The 17,253-nt window shown below is 45.5% G+C and overlaps 1 protein-coding gene across 2 annotated transcripts in view; it reads left to right on the plus strand.

The window, feature by feature from the left end:
• The window catches only part of CFAP47 (cilia and flagella associated protein 47), a 1,062,207-nt gene that overhangs the window by 943,255 nt on the left and 101,699 nt on the right, over positions 1 to 17,253 (plus strand). The gene's annotated exons all lie outside the window — the stretch shown is intronic.

Here is a 17,253-nt window from a genome sequence, read left to right on the forward strand (position 1 = left end):
AAATCTTGCCGGTCCGCGAAGGATTCGGTCCCCGCCGCAACGAAAGGCCGGCGTCAGCTGACTTGCAACTTCCTGTTGCAGTCGCGGTGCCGGGACTCCTGCCTTCGCCGGGACTCCTGCCTTCCACCGCGTTTGCCTCCTGCCTTGTCTCCGCACCTCCAGACCAGCAGCGGCAGCTCTGTATATTTTTAACTTCGACACAGAGCTGCCCCTAATCAATAGTTTAGCGCGGTTTCATGAGGCAGCTTCGGGGCCTTTGCTAGGCCGGCCCACATCGCATCATCGAAGCGGGCCGGCCTAGCAAAGGCCCCGAAGCTGCCTCATGAAACCGCGCTAAACTATTGATTAGGGGCAGCTCTGTGCCGAAGTTAAAAATATACAGAGCTGCCACTGCTGGTCTGGATTCTTGGGTCACTGAAGGAGGGCAAAGAGCAGCTGTCCTGAAGGTTTCCCTTCCTCTCGCCTTTGCAGGTCCCTTTTTTCCACCTTTTTTTTTTTTTCTTCTTCTTCTTCAAACGGCAACGGGCCCCAGCATCGACATCAATCAAGTAAGTTCCACTGTTCCTTGCAAGCGGTTCTGCTCGGCCAAAGCTTCCCCTCTGACATGAGCCACCTCAGGGGAAAGAAAGTGACCCGCAAAGGTGAGGGGAAGGGAGCAGATAATGGAAGTTGGAGGGGGGGGAGAGAGAAGGAGCAGATGATGGAATGGAGGAGATGAGAGAGAGAAGGGGACAGATGATGGAAGTGAGAAGAAGGGAGAGAGAGAGCAGAAGGCAGATGGATGTCAGTTGAGAGGGGAGAGCAGATGCTGAATGGAAGTGGGGAAAGAACACATACTGGATGGAAGGAGATAAATAAAGGGGGAAGAAAATAGTAAGATAATGGAGGGGTGAGGGAAAGGGGTGACAAGCTGTGGGTAGACACAGTGAAAAGAGGGAAACAGGACTAAATAGTAAGAAATAATTTAATTTAGATGGAGGCAGAAAATAGAGAAGGAAGACCAGAGAAGAAAAGGGAAGAGAGAGCAGAGAACAATATCAGATCTGAGTGGAGGAAATGAGAAGAGAGATGCTAAAAACCACAGGGGGGAGGGAAGGACAGAGATGCCAGACCATGAGGGGAACAGAAGGAAGATGATGGATGCCAGACCAAATTGGGGGGGGGGGGGGAGCAGGAGGATAGATGGAAGGGACAGATGCTGGACTGAAGAGACAGAGAAGGTTATCATGCCGCTGTACCGGGCCATGGTACGCCCTCATCTGGAGTACTGTGTCCAGCACTGGTCACCGTACATGAAGAAGGACACGGTACTACTCGAAAGGGTACAGAGAAGAGCGACTAAGACGGTTAAGGGGTTGGAGGAGCTGCCGTACAGCGAAAGATTAGAGAAACTGGGCCTCTTCTCCCTCGAACAGAGGAGATTAAGACGGGACATGATCGAAACATTCAAGATACTGAAGGGAATAGACTTAGTAGATAAAAACACTATTCACCCTCTCCAAGGTAGGGAGAACGAGAGGGCACTCTCTAAAGTTGAAAGGGGGTAGATTCTGTACAAACGTAAGGAAGTTCTTCTTCACCCAGAGAGTGGTAGAAAGCTGGAACGCTCTTCCAGAGGCTGTTATAGGGGAAAACACCCTCCAAGGATTCAAGACAAAGTTAGATAAGTTCCTGCTGAACAAGAACATGCGCTGGTAGGGCTAGTCTCAGTTAGGGTGCTGGTCTTAGACCAGAGGGCCGCCGCGTGAGCAGACTGCTGGGCATGATGGACCACTGGTCTGACCCAGCAGTGGCAATTCTTATGTTCTTATGTTCTTAGGGCAGACGCAGGATGGAAGAGAGTGAAAAGGCAATGAAAGCAGAAACCAGAGACGACAAAAGGTAGAAAAAATAATTTTATTTCTATCTTGTGATTCAAATATATCAGATTTGAAATATGTATCTTGCTAGACATAACTGGGGAGTGCAAAGCCCAGGCACTACTACTTCTTTAGCTTCCAGCTGGCTTAGGGCTCTCTCTGACCAGGGGGCAGTTGCCCTAGTTCTACTCCCTAAAACCATTCCTGTCATGTGTGACTGTGGTATTCTGTTACATGATATTTGTGTAGCATTCTGTAATAATTTAGCTTATTCAGTTTTCTTGATAGTAGAGGGGATATATGTGAAGGGGAGGGGAGACAGGGTTTTTGTTGATCTTTGTCCTGTATTATTTGTATTTATAAAATGACAATTGTATAGAATATTGTTTCTTTTTATACTTTAATAAAATATGTTCAATATAAAATCATAACTATTTGAGGCTTGTGCAGATGGGATCAGATGGTTTGTGGGACCGAGCTCGCGGGGATGGGGCGGCGATGGTTTTAAAAAAAATTTTAGTCTTAGTAGTTTGCCGGTCCACGAAATAATTATTTTATTTCTGCCGGTCCACAGGTGTAAAAAGGTTGAAGAACACTGCACTAGACCAGTGTTTTTCAACCTTTTTTGGGCAAAGGCACACTTGTTTCATGAAAAAAATCACGAGGCACACCACCATTAGAAAATGTTAAAAAATTTAACTCTCTGCCTATATTGACTATATATAAAGTAATTCTCTTGAATAGGAATCAAATAAACACAAAGAAAGTATTTTATAATTACTTTATTACGAAATAAAAATTATAAAATACTTTATTCAGTGCGAAACCTGGGCCTGTTTGGCTGAACACAAAGCTGATATTCTGGCTGGAATCGAAGAAAGACACACACGTAGCTCTTCGTCAACAGCTCTCAGTCTCTCTCTGTATTTGGTTTTTATAGCATACAAAAATAGACAAATATACCCTCCATCCTTTTTATTAAACCACAATAGCAGTTTTTAGCGCAGGGAGCTGCGCTGAATGCCCAGCGCTGCTCTTGACGCTCATAGGCTCCCCGCGCTAAAAACCACTATTGCGGTTTAGTAAAAGGGGACCATATTGTAAAATATAGACAGCAGATATAAATTCAGAACTGTGTATAGTAAGTGAAGGGAAGTTTTCATCTCTGGGAATTTACCCAGTTAACTATTAAGTTATTTGGGCAAATTCCTTTGAAAACTGTGGTAATACTGCCTCCACTTTGCTAAATTTAAAATAAAATCATTTTTCCTACCTTGTCTGGTGATTTCTGGTTGCACTTTCTTCTTCTGACTGTGCATCCAATCTTTCTTCCCTTCTATCAGCCTGTATGCTTTCTCTCCTCCACACCTCATTCCCTCCCCCAACTTTTTCTTCCTCTCTCCCTGACCTTTCTTTCTTTTTTTCTGTTTCTCTTCTTTCCTTCTGTTTCCCTGCCTGCCCCCTTTCTTTCTTTCTCCCTGCCGTTCCCCAAGCCACTGCCACTGCCGCTGCCATCAGGGAACAGGACCCACCAATGGATAACAGGCCCCAAAGCCGATGCCGACGCATGCTCTCCCTGACGTCAATTCTGCAATCGGAGAGGAAGTTCCGCCCAGCCAGGCAGCGATTGGCTGGCCCGAACTTCCTCTCCAACTGCAGAATTGACGTCGGGGAGAAGAAGACTTATCGGCTCGATAGATTAGATCGCCAAGACAAAGTGAGTCCTGGGTGATCGACTCACTTTGCCTTGGCGAGCTACTGGCGCCCCTGCCTCGGGCCCCCTGTCAGCTCCGGGCCCGGCGGCCCTGCGGCACACCAGGCAACATCTCGCGGCACACTAGTGTGCCGCGGAACAGCGGTTGAAAAACACTGCACTAGACCACCAGGTAAGGCTTAAGGGGGGCCTTAAAATAGCCCGAAAAAGGAATTTTAGGTTTAAAATTCGGGAATACGGGAATACGGAGGGGGAAGTGTATATATTTTTAAATCAGTTGATTGTTGATTGTATTGTGGTAGTGACTTGATATGGGGAGTGTGGCACAGTGGTTAAAGCTGCAGCCTCAGCACCCTGGGGTTGTGAGTTCAAATCCCATGCTGTTCCTTGTGACCCTGGGCAAGTCACTTAATCTCCCATTGCCCCAGGTACATTAGACAGATTGTGAGCCCACTGAGACAGACAGGGAAAGTGCTTGAGTACCTGAATAAATTCATGTGAACCGTACTGAGCTCCCCTGGGAGAACAGTAGAGAAAATTGAATAAATAACGAGTGTGCAAAGTTTCTGTCTCTGGTAACCAGAGTTGATGCTGTGATGTCACAATGCCTCATTCCACCAATAAGAGCCAGCCTCATCAGTGATGTCACAAAGGCTTGATTCTCCTATGCTTGGCTCACTTTTGCTACATGGTGATTTGTAGAGTGGTGCAGTGGTTAAAGCTACAGCCTCAGCACCCTGAGGTTGTGGGTTCAATCCCTGTGATCCTGGGCAAGTCACTTAATCCCCCCATTGCCCACCAGGACAGACAGGGAAAAATGCTTGAGTACCTGAATAAATTCATGTAAACCGTTCTGAGCTCCCCTTTTTATATGACTTTTAAGATTTTTCTGGATAGCAGATAGTGGCATAGAGAGGGTAGGAGGTGCCTGGCTGGTGGCGCCCTTGCTCCCATCCCACCGAGCACCTTCCCTTCCCCCCATACCTCTTAAACTTCACTGGCATCACCAACCTGCTGCTCGTGCAGGCCTCGGCTCTCCCTCTGATGTCACTTCCTGGTCTCATGAGCAGGAAGTAACTTCAGAGGGAGAGGCGAGGGCGATACAAGCAGCAGGTTGGAGATGCTGCTCATTCTGGCAAAGAGTTAAAGAGGTAAGAGAGGGGAGGTGCCTGCGCTCCCATCATGATGGTGCCCGGGGCAGTCTGCCCTCCCCACTTATTACCTCACTGGTAGCAGACACTGTTACCCAGGATAAAGCCTTTAAAATATTGGTGCTTTGCTTTTTCATCAAGGCTTAACTTCTGATCCCAATGCTGAATCAATGAAAACGAGTAAAATAACAGAAAACTCAGCCTGGCACAGGGCATGATTAACTCTGCAGGATCCTTTAACAAAACGTAAAGCAAAAGGCATTAAGGGGGAAATGCTCAAAGATGCACTGAAGGTTAGCCAGCAGCAGGGCGCCCTACCGCCGGCTAACCAACTAAAAAAAATGAAGGCGCCGGTATCACACATACAGGAGTGCTTAGGGGCGCATAAGGACACCTAAGGCCGGCCTGGGCATGGCATGCGCCGGTAGAGGCTTTAGGCTTACATTTAAGGCGCCGATGTAAAACCAAAACAAAATTCCTCTTTCTTGATGCTTTCATAATAACATAGTAACATAGTAGATGACGGCAGATAAAGACCCGAATGGTCCATCCAGTCTGCCCAACCTGATTCAATTTAAATTTTTTTTTTTTTTTTTTCTTCTTAGCTATTTCTGGGCAAGAATCCAAAGCTTTACCCGGTACTGTGCTTGGGTTCCAACTGCTGAAATCTCCGTTAAGACTTACTCCAGCCCATCTACACCCTCCCAGCCATTGAAGCCCTCCCCAGACCATCCTCTTCCAAACGGTCATATACAGACACAGATCGTGCAAGTCTGCCCAGTACTGGCCTTAGTTCAATATTTAATATTATTTTCTGATTCTAAATCCTCTGTGTTCATTCCACGCTTCTTTGAACTCAGTCACCGTTTTCCTCTCCCTCTCTTTCTTTGTCTTTCTCTCTCTCTCTTTCTTTGTCTCACTCTCTCTTTTTTTCTCTCGCTCTTTCTTTGTCTTTCTCTCTCTCTCTTTCTTTCTCTCGCTCTTTCTTTCTTTGTCTTTCTCTCTCTCTCTTTCTTTGTCTTTCTCTTTCTTTCTTTCTCTCGCTCTTTCTTTCTTTGTCTTTCTCTCTCTCTCTTTCTTTGTCTTTCTCTTTCTTTCTTTCTCTCGCTCTTTCTTTCTTTGTCTTTCTCTCTCTCGCTTTCTTTGTCTCACTCTCTTTCTTTTTTTCTCTCGCTCTTTCTTTGTCTTTCTCTCTTTCTTTCTTTGTCTTTTTCTCTCTTTGTCTTTCTTTGTCTTTCTCTCTCTCTCTTTCTTTCTCTCGCTCTTTCTTTCTTTGTCTTTCTCTCTCTCTCTCTTTCTTTGTCTCACTCTCTCTTTCTTTTTTTCTCTCGCTCTTTCTTTGTCTTTCTCTCTCTTTCTTTCTTTCTCTCGCTCTTTCTTTCTTTGTCTTTCTCTCTCTCTCTTTCTTTGTCTTTCTCTCTCTTTCTTTCTTTCTCTCGCTCTTTCTTTCTTTGTCTTTCTCTCTCTCTCTTTCTTTGTCTTTCTCTCTCTCTCTCGCTCTTTCTTTCTTTGTCTTTCTCTCTCTCTCTTTCTTTGTCTCACTCTCTCTTTCTTTGTCTTTCTCTCTTTCTTTCTTTGTCTTTTTCTCTTTTTCTTTGTCTCTCTCATAGTAACATAGTAGATGACGGCAGATAAAGACCCGAATGGTCCATCCAGTCTGCCCAACCTGATTCAATTTAAATTTTTTCTTCTTAGCTATTTCTGGTCAAGAATCCAAAGCTTTACCCGGTACTGTGCTTGGGTTCCAATTGCCGAAATCTCTGTTAAGACTTACTCCAGCCCATCTACACCCTCCCAGCCATTGAAGCCCTCCCCTGCCCATCCTCCTCCAAACGGCCATGCACAGACACAGACCGTACAAGTCTGCCCAGTAACTGGCCTTAGTTCAATCTTTAATATTATTTTCTGATTCTAAATCTTCTGTGTTCATCCCACGCTTCTTTGAACTCAGTCACAGTTTTACTCCCCACCACCTCTCTCGGGAGCGCATTCCAGGCATCCACCACCCTCTCCATAAAGTAGAATTTCCTAACATTGCCCCTGAATCTACCACCCCTCAACCTCAAATTATGTCCTCTGGTTTTACCATTTTCCTTTCGAGACCCAAATGTCCCTTTCAGAGCAACATAGCTTGATTTTATATTTAGCTACCCTTCCTTTTGTTTTCTTCCCTAAATGTTTTCTTTCTACTTGATTTTTGTAGTTCTCGCCCTTTTATCTTTTGTTCCCGTTTGTCTTTGTTTTAAATGTTTTTAAAAATTATCGTTATTTTGAATGATGTTTTGTCATCTTAAATATGTATTTTAGTTAAAGTATGTTTTTATGACTTTGTACACCGCCTAGAAGGTTGATTGGGTATAAGAAATTTTAAATAAACTTGAAACTTGAAATACACTTGAATTGGCGCTGTATCGTGATCGACATGCTATTGGCAGCCACATAAGAACATAAGCAGTGCCTCTGCTGGGTCAGACCAGGGGTCTATCAGGCCCAGCAGTCCGCTCACGCGGCAGCCCATCAGATCCAGGACCTGTATAGTAATCCTCTATCTATACCCTTCTATCCCGGCACCGATTATAGAATTCCCCCCTAATTGTTTTTCCTTTCAAAATGGGATAATAGTCTGTCTTTTGAGCTTTGTGCCTAGTGGGTCCGTATTTAAAACAGGCTTGTTAATTTTCTTTTGTAAAATAATAGGCTTGCCGATCACAATTCACATAACCATGCAACGATTCAAACTTACACCCCCGTCTTGTTAAGGTATTTTATAAATCTGCGTGCATAAAATCTAGTGCTCACATCTGGTCACGGGAAGCGCATGGGGGGGGGGGGGGGCCAGAGGCATTCCAAGAATTTGTGCGTACTGTTACAATATACACCCGATCTGGGCCTCATTTAGACACTGGGATATATTTCAGTGCAAGCTACACGTGGACGCAAAGGGTGTGCATTTTGGCTTTCACTAAACTTACGTTGGATCCATCTCGTGCTGTAATTGAATCACCCTAAGCAAATGGAGTTTGTTTCCACCCCACATCTGCTGGTGGTTATACGGCAGAAATCCTGGCTGCGGCTTGGCTCATTGAGCTCTGCGATTAATAGAGAAGCAAGAGCTGATGACATTTGCCATCTGCTGAAATAGAAGTCCGGGCACCTGCCAGCTTTTCTTAATTGCTGGCCCCCTAGAACCCTTGTGCAGCCCCCGACGGACGCGCGACAGTGCTGCGCTTGAAATGGTCTCCCTAATCCTTTGAGTGCCGTGTACTCCGAAGGATTCTTTCCCTCTTCGGATCATCAATTCCCTTTGACACTGTTTTCCCCTATCTTCATAAGAGTGAAAACAAACAGACAATTATTCATGGACAGATGCCTTGAGGCAGTCCGCTACAAAGCGCTGTCAGAAAGGCTGGCGCTCTGTTGCAGGTCTCAAGGCTCAATTTGGGTTTGATTTCTTTGGTTTGAATAGTTTGCTGTAGTTCCTCAAATAATTCAGTCATTTGGGGCAAACCCAACACATTAGTAACTTTGCTCTGGAGCTGCAAACACGGAGATAGGACATGAATGTTTTCTTGTTGTGGATATTCAGAATTAGTAAGGATTGCATAACTGCGTTCTTTTGCCTGGTGGGTAACACATATCTTTTGGCCATATATATTGCTAGCCAAAATGTGGTGCTGTTAAGGGCATTTTGGGGGTAACAGGCAGCAACACTGCATATAATTTATACCAGTGTTCTTCAACCGTCGATCCACAGTGTGATCGATGCGGCGTTATCTTCGAGCCAGCTCCCTCTTCCTCACTGATTCAGTGCACAAAGCCACGGGCAGCGGCTCCTACGGGCATCCTGAGCCTGAACCAGAAGCCTTCTCTCTGACGTCGCAACGTCAGAGGAAAGGCTTCGAGATGAGGCACGGGACGTGTAAGGTGCAATTAGTACTATTCTGGGGGCGGGGTCTGGGGTGGAAATTGGGTAGAGATGGGCGGGGTCTGGCCCACAACTTAACCCAGTGTTCTTCAACCGCCGGTCCACAGAATAATTCTTTTATTTCTGCCGGTCCATAGGTGTAAAAAGGTTGAAAAACACTGATTTATACAGTCACACAGTGGCAGATATAGCTTTATGCAAATACTTACCCATACTAAATTATACACCTACTGTAATGGAAAGGATGCAGCAATTCAAACTTAAGCTTAATCCTGATAAAACAAAGTTCTTTGTAGCATCTCCTACCAAAATTTTTCGTGAACTTTCCATCATCTTCTACAATCCATCCGACGATTAAAATTTTAGGAGTCGTATTAGATCAACATCTCACTATGAAAACCCAGATAGATGCTGTTGTACGTAAAAGTTATTTTACTTTATGGAGACTTCGAAGAATTAGACCCTATTTTGAAGTTTCAGCCTTTACATTGTTGGTCCAGTCATTACTGTTGAGTCTCCTTGACTATTGCAATATTGCTTATTTATCAATTACTAAGAAGGAATTATTGAGATTATCATTGCTACAGAACACAGCAGTTGGATTGATTTACGGATTGAAGAAATACGATCAGGTTACGTTATTTTATTGCGAATTGCATTGGCTGCCTGTGGAAGCTCAGGTATTGTTCAAGATGGGCTGTTTTTGTTTCAAGGTTTTATATGGTGCAGCCCCTACTTATCTGGCTCATGCTCTGTTCAATTTTCCTTCTGTAAAAGGTTGTAAAAGCAAGAAATTCCTAAATCACTCTTTAGCATCTCAGGCAGCTTCTCATGAAAAAAGAATTTCGATCATTGTTGCTCACAGCTGTTTCCTACAGACATTTTAGAAAACAGCTAAAATCCTATCTTTTCTCCAAATACCTGACTATCTGACTCTGACTGAGTTCAAAGAAGCATGGGATGAACACTGAAGATTTAGAATCAGAAAATAATAGTAAAAATTGAACTAAGACCAGTACTGGGCAGACTTGCACGGTCTGTGTCTGTGTATGGCCGTTTGGTAGAGGATGGGCAGGGGAGAGCTTCAATGGCTGGGAGGGTGTAGATGGGCTGGAGTAAGTCTTAACAGAGATTTCGGCAGTTGGAACCCAAGCATAGTACTGGGTAAAGCTTTGGATTCTTGCCCAGAAATAGCTAAGAAGAAAAAAAAAAAAAATTTTAAATTGAATCAGGTTGGGCAGACTGGATGGACCATTCGGGTCTTTATCTGCCGTCATCTACTATGTTACTATGTTACTATTGAAATATACGATTATGTTTAACTAGTCTTTAAGCCCGTTACATTAACAGGTGCTAGAATAGATGTGGCTGCTTTTTGTCTGTCTCTCCCTGGCCGCTTTCTGTCTGTCTGTCTTTCTTTCTTTTTCTCTCTTTCCTCGGCTGTCCACCACCACCCCTTGCCTGCTCCCCCCGTGTCCAGGAGCACCTCTTCCCTGCTCCCCATGTCCAGCAGTAGGCCTCCCTTCCTGTTTCCTCACCCCCTGTCCAGCAGCACCTCTTCCTTGCTCCCCCTGTCCAGCAGTAGGCCTCCCTTCCTGTTTCCTCACCCCCTGTCCAGCAGCACCTCTTCCTTGCTCCCCCTGTCCAGCAGTAGGCCTCCCTTCCTGTTTCCTCACCCCCTGTCCAGCAGCACCTCTTCCTTGCTCCCCCTGTCCAGCAGTAGGCCTCCCTTCCTGTTTCCTCACCCCCTGTCCAGCAGCACCTCTTCCTTGCTCCCCCTGTCCAGCAGTAGGCCTCCCTTCCTGTTTCCTCACCCCCTGTCCAGCAGCACCTCTTCCTTGCTCCCCCTGTCCAGCAGTAGGCCTCCCTTCCTGTTTCCTCACCCCCTGTCCAGCAGCACCTCTTCCTTGCTCCCCCTGTCCAGCAGTAGGCCTCCCTTCCTGTTTCCTCACCCCCTGTCCAGCAGCACCTCTTCCTTGCTCCCCCTGTCCAGCAGTAGGCCTCCCTTCCTGTTTCCTCACCCCCTGTCCAGCAGCACCTCTTCCCTGCTCCCCATGTCCAGCAGTAGGCCTCCCTTCCTGTTTCCTCACCCCCTGTCCAGCAGCACCTCTTCCTTGCTCCCCCTGTCCAGCAGTAGGCCTCCCTTCCTGTTTCCTCACCCCCTGTCCAGCAGCACCTCTTCCTTGCTCCCCCTGTCCAGCAGTAGGCCTCCCTTCCTGTTTCCTCACCCCCTGTCCAGCAGCACCTCTTCCCTGCTCCCCATGTCCAGCAGTAGGCCTCCCTTCCTGTTACCTCCCTCCCTAACTCCCCTCAGAGTTCTTGCTGCTACCGCCAGTGCCGCTGTTGCTGCTGCTCCTCTTCCTCCGCCACCCGTTGCCTCGAGGCAATTCCCCGGTCGCACTCCCCTTAGAGTTCCTGCTCTTGCCACCAGTGCCGCTGCTTCTCCTCCGCCGCCACCCATTGGCCCGCTCCACCTCTGTCGCTGCCGCCTCTCTGCGCTCCGGAAGCCCCGGCCATTTCCTCCCAAGCGAATAGAACCCTAAGCGCGCATGCGCACTCCTACCTGCCACGGACCTACGGATCACGCAGGTAGGAGTGCGCATGCGCGCTTATATTTTTTATTATTAGTGATGCTTATAATGTTTTGTAAACCGCATAGAACTTTTTGGTAATGTGGTCTATAAGTATAATGCTATGTTATGTTATGTTATATATAGTTGCTTCCCAATTAGCAAATTCTTTGGAATGTCATAATATATTTCATGGCTCTCAATCTGGGTTCAGATCCCATTTTAGTATGGAAACACTAGTGGGCTCTTTGTTTGATAAGATCTGTTCATTATTGAGTGATGGCAAAAAGGCACCAGTTTTGCAATTTTGATCTTGTAGATCATGACATTCTTTTGTTTCTTTTAGGGAAAGGGATTGGGATTTGTACATTATGACATCACAATCTGAGCTCTAGAATGTTGCTACTTAGGATTTTCAAGTGTTTGAGGCTTGTGCAGATGAGGACGGAGCTTAGGCATTGGTGGAATGAGGCATTATGACATCACAATCTGAGCTCTAGAATGTTGCTACTTATGATTTTAAAGCGTTCGAGGCTTGTGCGTATGAGGACGGAGCTTAGGCATTGGTGGAATGAGGCATTATGACATCACAATCTGAGCTCTAGAATGTTGCTACTTATGGTTACAAAGCGTTTGAGGCTTGTGCAAATGAGGACGGAGCTTAGGCATTGGTGGAATGAGGCATTATGACATCACAATCTGAGCTCTAGAATGTTGCTACTTATGGTTACAAAGCGTTTGAGGCTTGTGCAAATGAGGACGGAGCTTAGGCATTGGTGGAATGAGGCATTATGACATCACAATCTCAGCTCTAGAATGTTGCTACTTATGATTTTAAAGCGTTCGAGGCTTGTGCATATGAGGACGGAGCTTAGGCATTGGTGGAATGAGGCATTATGACATCACAATCTGAGCTCTAGAATGTTGCTACTTATGGTTACAAAGCGTTCGAGGCTTGTGCGTATGAGGACGGAGCTTAGGCATTGGTGGAATGAGGCATTATGACATCACAATCTGAGCTCTAGAATGTTGCTACTTATGGTTGCAAAGCGTTTGAGGCTTGTGCAAATGAGGACGGAGCTTAGGCATTGGTGGAATGAGGCATTATGACATCACAATCTGAGCTCTAGAATGTTGCTACTTATGGTTACAAAGCGTTTGAGGCTTGTGCAAATGAGGACGGAGCTTAGGCATTGGTGGAATGAGGCATTATGACATCACAATCTCAGCTCTAGAATGTTGCTACTTATGATTTTAAAGCGTTCGAGGCTTGTGCGTATGAGGACGGAGCTTAGGCATTGGTGGAATGAGGCATTATGACATCACAATCTCAGCTCTAGAATGTTGCTACTTATGGTTACAAAGCGTTTGAGGCTTGTGCAAATGAGGACGGAGCTTAGGCATTGGTGGAATGAGGCATTATGACATCACAATCTCAGCTCTAGAATGTTGCTACTTATGATTTTAAAGCGTTCGAGGCTTGTGCGTATGAGGACGGAGCTTAGGCATTGGTGGAATGAGGCATTATGACATCACAATCTGAGCTCTAGAATGTTGCTACTTATGGTTACAAAGCGTTCGAGGCTTGTGCGTATGAGGACGGAGCTTAGGCATTGGTGGAATGAGGCATTATGACATCACAATCTCAGCTCTAGAATGTTGCTACTTATGGTTACAAAGCGTTTGAGGCTTGTGCAAATGAGGACGGAGCTTAGGCATTGGTGGAATGAGGCATTATGACATCACAATCTCAGCTCTAGAATGTTGCTACTTATGATTTTAAAGCGTTCGAGGCTTGTGCGTATGAGGACGGAGCTTAGGCATTGGTGGAATGAGGCATTATGACATCACAATCTCAGCTCTAGAATGTTGCTACTTATGGTTACAAAGCGTTTGAGGCTTGTGCAAATGAGGACGGAGCTTGCAGGAACAGGGCAGGGACAGGAAAAGAACTCAAGGGGACAGGATGGGAAAATAAGTTCCTGCGGGAACGGGGAAAAATTTGTTCCAGTGTCATTCTCTAACAGGTACTTCAAGCATTTTCCCTATCTATCCTAGTGAGCTCACAATCTTATCTAATGTACCTGGGGCAGTGGAAGATTAAGTGACTTGCCCAGGGTCACAAGAAGCAGCGCAGGATTTGAATCCACAATCTGAGGCTGTAGCGGAGGACAACTGCTCGTCGTCATTTGAGCGCAGGAGAAAAGCGTGCTGCTGCTTTGAGGGATTCCATTTTACGCTCTGACTACATTTAGAAGTCCTCGCGCAGCAGCCTCAAAGAAAGCGAACAGAATGTTGGGTATTATTAAGAGGGGAATTACGACCAGGACGAAGGACGTCATCATGCCACTGTATCGCGCGATGGTGCACCCGCATCTGGAGTACTGTGTCCAATTTTGGTCACCATACCTCAAGAAGGACAAGGCAATGCTTGAGAGGGTTCAGAGGAGAGTGACGAAAATGGTAAAAGGGATGGAGAACCTTTCTTACGCAGACAGGTTGGAAAGGCTGGGGCTCTTCTCCCTGGAGAAGCGGAGACTCAGAGGAGACATAATAGAGACTTTCAAGATCCTGAAAGGCATAGAGAAGGTAGAGAGGGACAGATTCTTCAGCCTATTGGGAACCACAAGAACGAGGGGGCACTCGGAGAAATTGAAAGGGGACAGGTTCAGAACCAATGCTAGGAAATTCTTTTTCACTCAGGGGATGGTGGACACCTGGAATGCGCTTCCGGAGGTTGTAATAGGACAAAGTACCCTACCGGGCTTCAAGGAAGGATTGGATAATTTCCTGAAGGACACAGGGGTTGAGGGATACAGATAGAGGTAGAGATAAGTTATGTAAGGGCTTACAGAGAAGGCTAAGGGGATTAAAAGGGCTTATGGGCCCTGATGGGCCGCCGCGGGAGCGGACTTCTGAGCCGACTGCTGGTCTGACCCAGCAGAAGCAAGTTCTTATCTTCCTGTTGGGGGGAACTCCCCAATACACTGAAAACTCCCGTTCTCCTTCTTGTTTTCGGTCTTCGGGAGTTTTCAGTGTAGTGGGGGGGTTCCCCCAACATACCCCCAATGGGAATGCGAGGACTTTTAAGTGTAGTCGGGTGGGGGAGAGAGTTCCTCCCCACACCCCCTTAGAGCGCAAAAGGGAAGGCCTCAAAGTGACAACATTTTTTTCTCCTGCGCTCAAATGTCAGCGTGAGATTGTCAGCATGCCATTGTCCTCCGCGGTTTTGACGCGTCCCCCTTTAAAACTGGTTCCAGGGTTTTTTGAAGTTGCTCTCCAATGTCACAGTCTGCATTCCCTGTATCATTGAAGGATGGATGTGGACACATAAATTGAAAAATAACAGAGAGAAAACAAAATTTTTACTTACAATAGTTCTTCAGATAAAATGGAGTCCCTCTTTTCTTTTACTACACTTCCCCTCCAAATTCATGGGGGTGGGGGGTGTTAGGGACAGAGCCGGCCCGCAAATATGGAAAAATCATGAACAACTTTAGGGCTGACTCTGACCCACCCTCACCTCCCTCCCGCCTCCTTTACCTCTCCATACCTTACCTGGTGGTCTAGCAGTGAAGTGGAGCAGGAGCGATCTTCCTACCCTCCTGCCCCATGTAGAGCCATGAACAAAAATGGCCGCCGTGAATTCCTGTGGTTTCACGAGACTGCAGCCGGAACTCACGGTGGCCATTTTTGTTCACGGCTGTGCACGTAGGAAGATCGTTCTTGCCCTGCTTCACCGCTAGACCATCAGGTAAGGTGTGAAGAGATTTGGGAGGTGAGACATTTGGAGGGAGAAGCTGCAATAAGAATTGGCCTTAGTGTACACCCTTATGCAGGTCTTTCCTGAATGCTAAGGCCATTTTTGCATTACTGTGTCTGGAAAAAAAAAAACCCAAACCCATTTCCTATTTATTTCATTTATAGCTATTTGCTAATGTTGGAAACCCAAAAGAATCGGGGAAACAAAACTCAACAACTCACTTCCAAAAGGAGCGAATACAAAAAAACCCTCAAAAAATGGAAGTGACTCTACTTGTTTTAAAGCAAAGGTGATCCAAAACTGCAACTCATAGTCGTATCTCTTTAAGTGCTCAGAGATATGCATATGAGTTACAGTTTTGAATCACCTTTGCTTTAAAACAAGTAGTGTCACTTCCATTTTTTGTTTTTTTGGCATTCGCTAATGTTGCCATTAGAACATGTCCATCACTGTTCCTCTAGTCCAGGGGTAGGCAATTCTGCTCCTCGAGAGCCAGAGCCAGGTCAGGTTTTCAGGATCTCCACCATGAATATGTATGAGATGGATTTGCATGCACTGCCTCCTTGAGATGCAAATCTATCTCATGCCTATTCATTGGAGAAATCCTGAAAACCCGACTTGAATACGGCTCTCGAGGACCGGAGTCCCCTACCACTGATCTATGCGGATAACAACAATACATACATAATTAAAACAAAACATTACATCCTATATAATAAAAGACTAAGCGCACATGGGGGTCTTTATAAATGCCCAACTTATGCGTGAACTACATTGTATCTGGAAATATTTTGAAGAGGAGCAATTCCGTTCAATAGAATAGCCTTTGTTATTAAATTTATTACATTACTGTAATGTCATATACTTTGGTGGTCCACTATTTTTTTTTTTTTTTAACAATTGCAGACTATTCAGAATACAGCTATATGCCTGATTTATTTGTTTTAAAAAATGAGTTTTTCGTACTACTATTTACATCTTCATTGGCTTCCCATGTTAGCAAGAATTCTGTTTACATTTTACTGTTTGTTATATAAAGTATTATATGGTTCGGTTATTTGCATGACTGTTTTCCTCTAGCAATTCCTGTCAGAGATTTTCAAATTGTGCCTCTTTAGCCTTTCCCTCATTGAGGGGTAAAAAGAGACTGAAGCAAGTGGAAAAGCTGCTGTCCAATGAGGTGGTGCTGAAAAGTTCTCAGCCCAACCAAGAAGGGAATGACGTGGAGCCATGAAACTTACAAGTTATTCTAATATTGACCATTAAATTCAACACACTTGGCACATCCTGTGTGAAGTTTCTGTAATCCAGGGGTGTCAAACTCCCTCCAGGAGGGCCGCAATCCAGTCGGGTTTTCAGGATTTCCCCAGTGAATATGCACGAGATCTATTTGCATGCACAGCTTTCATTGTATGCTAATAGATCTCATACATATTCATTGGGGAAATCCTGAAAACCTGACTGGATTACGGCCCTCCAGGAGGGACTTTGAGACCCCTGCCCCTTGGAGGGTTCCCATAGAGCAAGGGTGTCAAAGTCCCTCCTTGAGGGCCGCAATCCAGTCGGGTTTTCAGGATTTCCCCAATGAATATGCATTGAAAGCAGTGCATGCACATCAATCTCATGCATATTCATTGGGGAAATCCTGAAAACCCGACTGGATTGCGGCCCTCCAGGAGGGACTTTGACACCCCTGAGCTAAGGCCTTTATATTTTGAATGAGGGGTTGGGGGAGGGGAAGGGCAGAGAGAAAATAATAATAACAGTTTATATACCGCAATACCGTTAAGTTCTATGCGGTTTACAAAAGATTAGTGGGGTACAAGTTGAGTTGACGTACAAGTTGAATTAACTTAAGGGATGTCATGTTAATCCAGACATGGGCAACTCCGGTCCTTGAGGGCTGGAATCCAATCGGGTTTTCAGGATTTCCCCAATGAATATATATTGAAAGCAGTGCATGCACATCGATCTCTTGCATATTCATTGGGGAAATCCTGAAAACCCGAATGGATTACGGCCCTCCAGGAGGGACTTTGACACTCCTGCAGTAACCCTTCCCAAAAAATACTCTGTCTAGTCACTGAAATACTCCTCCGCTCCTGCAATCACTTCCGAATCACTTGAAAATTGTCACCCTTTCAAACTTTTTCTAAGGTTTGGAAACAGAAAATTCATTAGGACTATCCTGAAAACCCGACTGGCTGGTCCTTCAGGTTGAAACAATTACACTGGCTTCCAATACAATATCGTATTAAATTTAGGGCTCCT

This window comes from Geotrypetes seraphini, chromosome 6 (genome assembly GCF_902459505.1).
Source record: "Geotrypetes seraphini chromosome 6, aGeoSer1.1, whole genome shotgun sequence".
Classification (NCBI taxonomy): domain Eukaryota; kingdom Metazoa; phylum Chordata; class Amphibia; order Gymnophiona; family Dermophiidae; genus Geotrypetes; species Geotrypetes seraphini.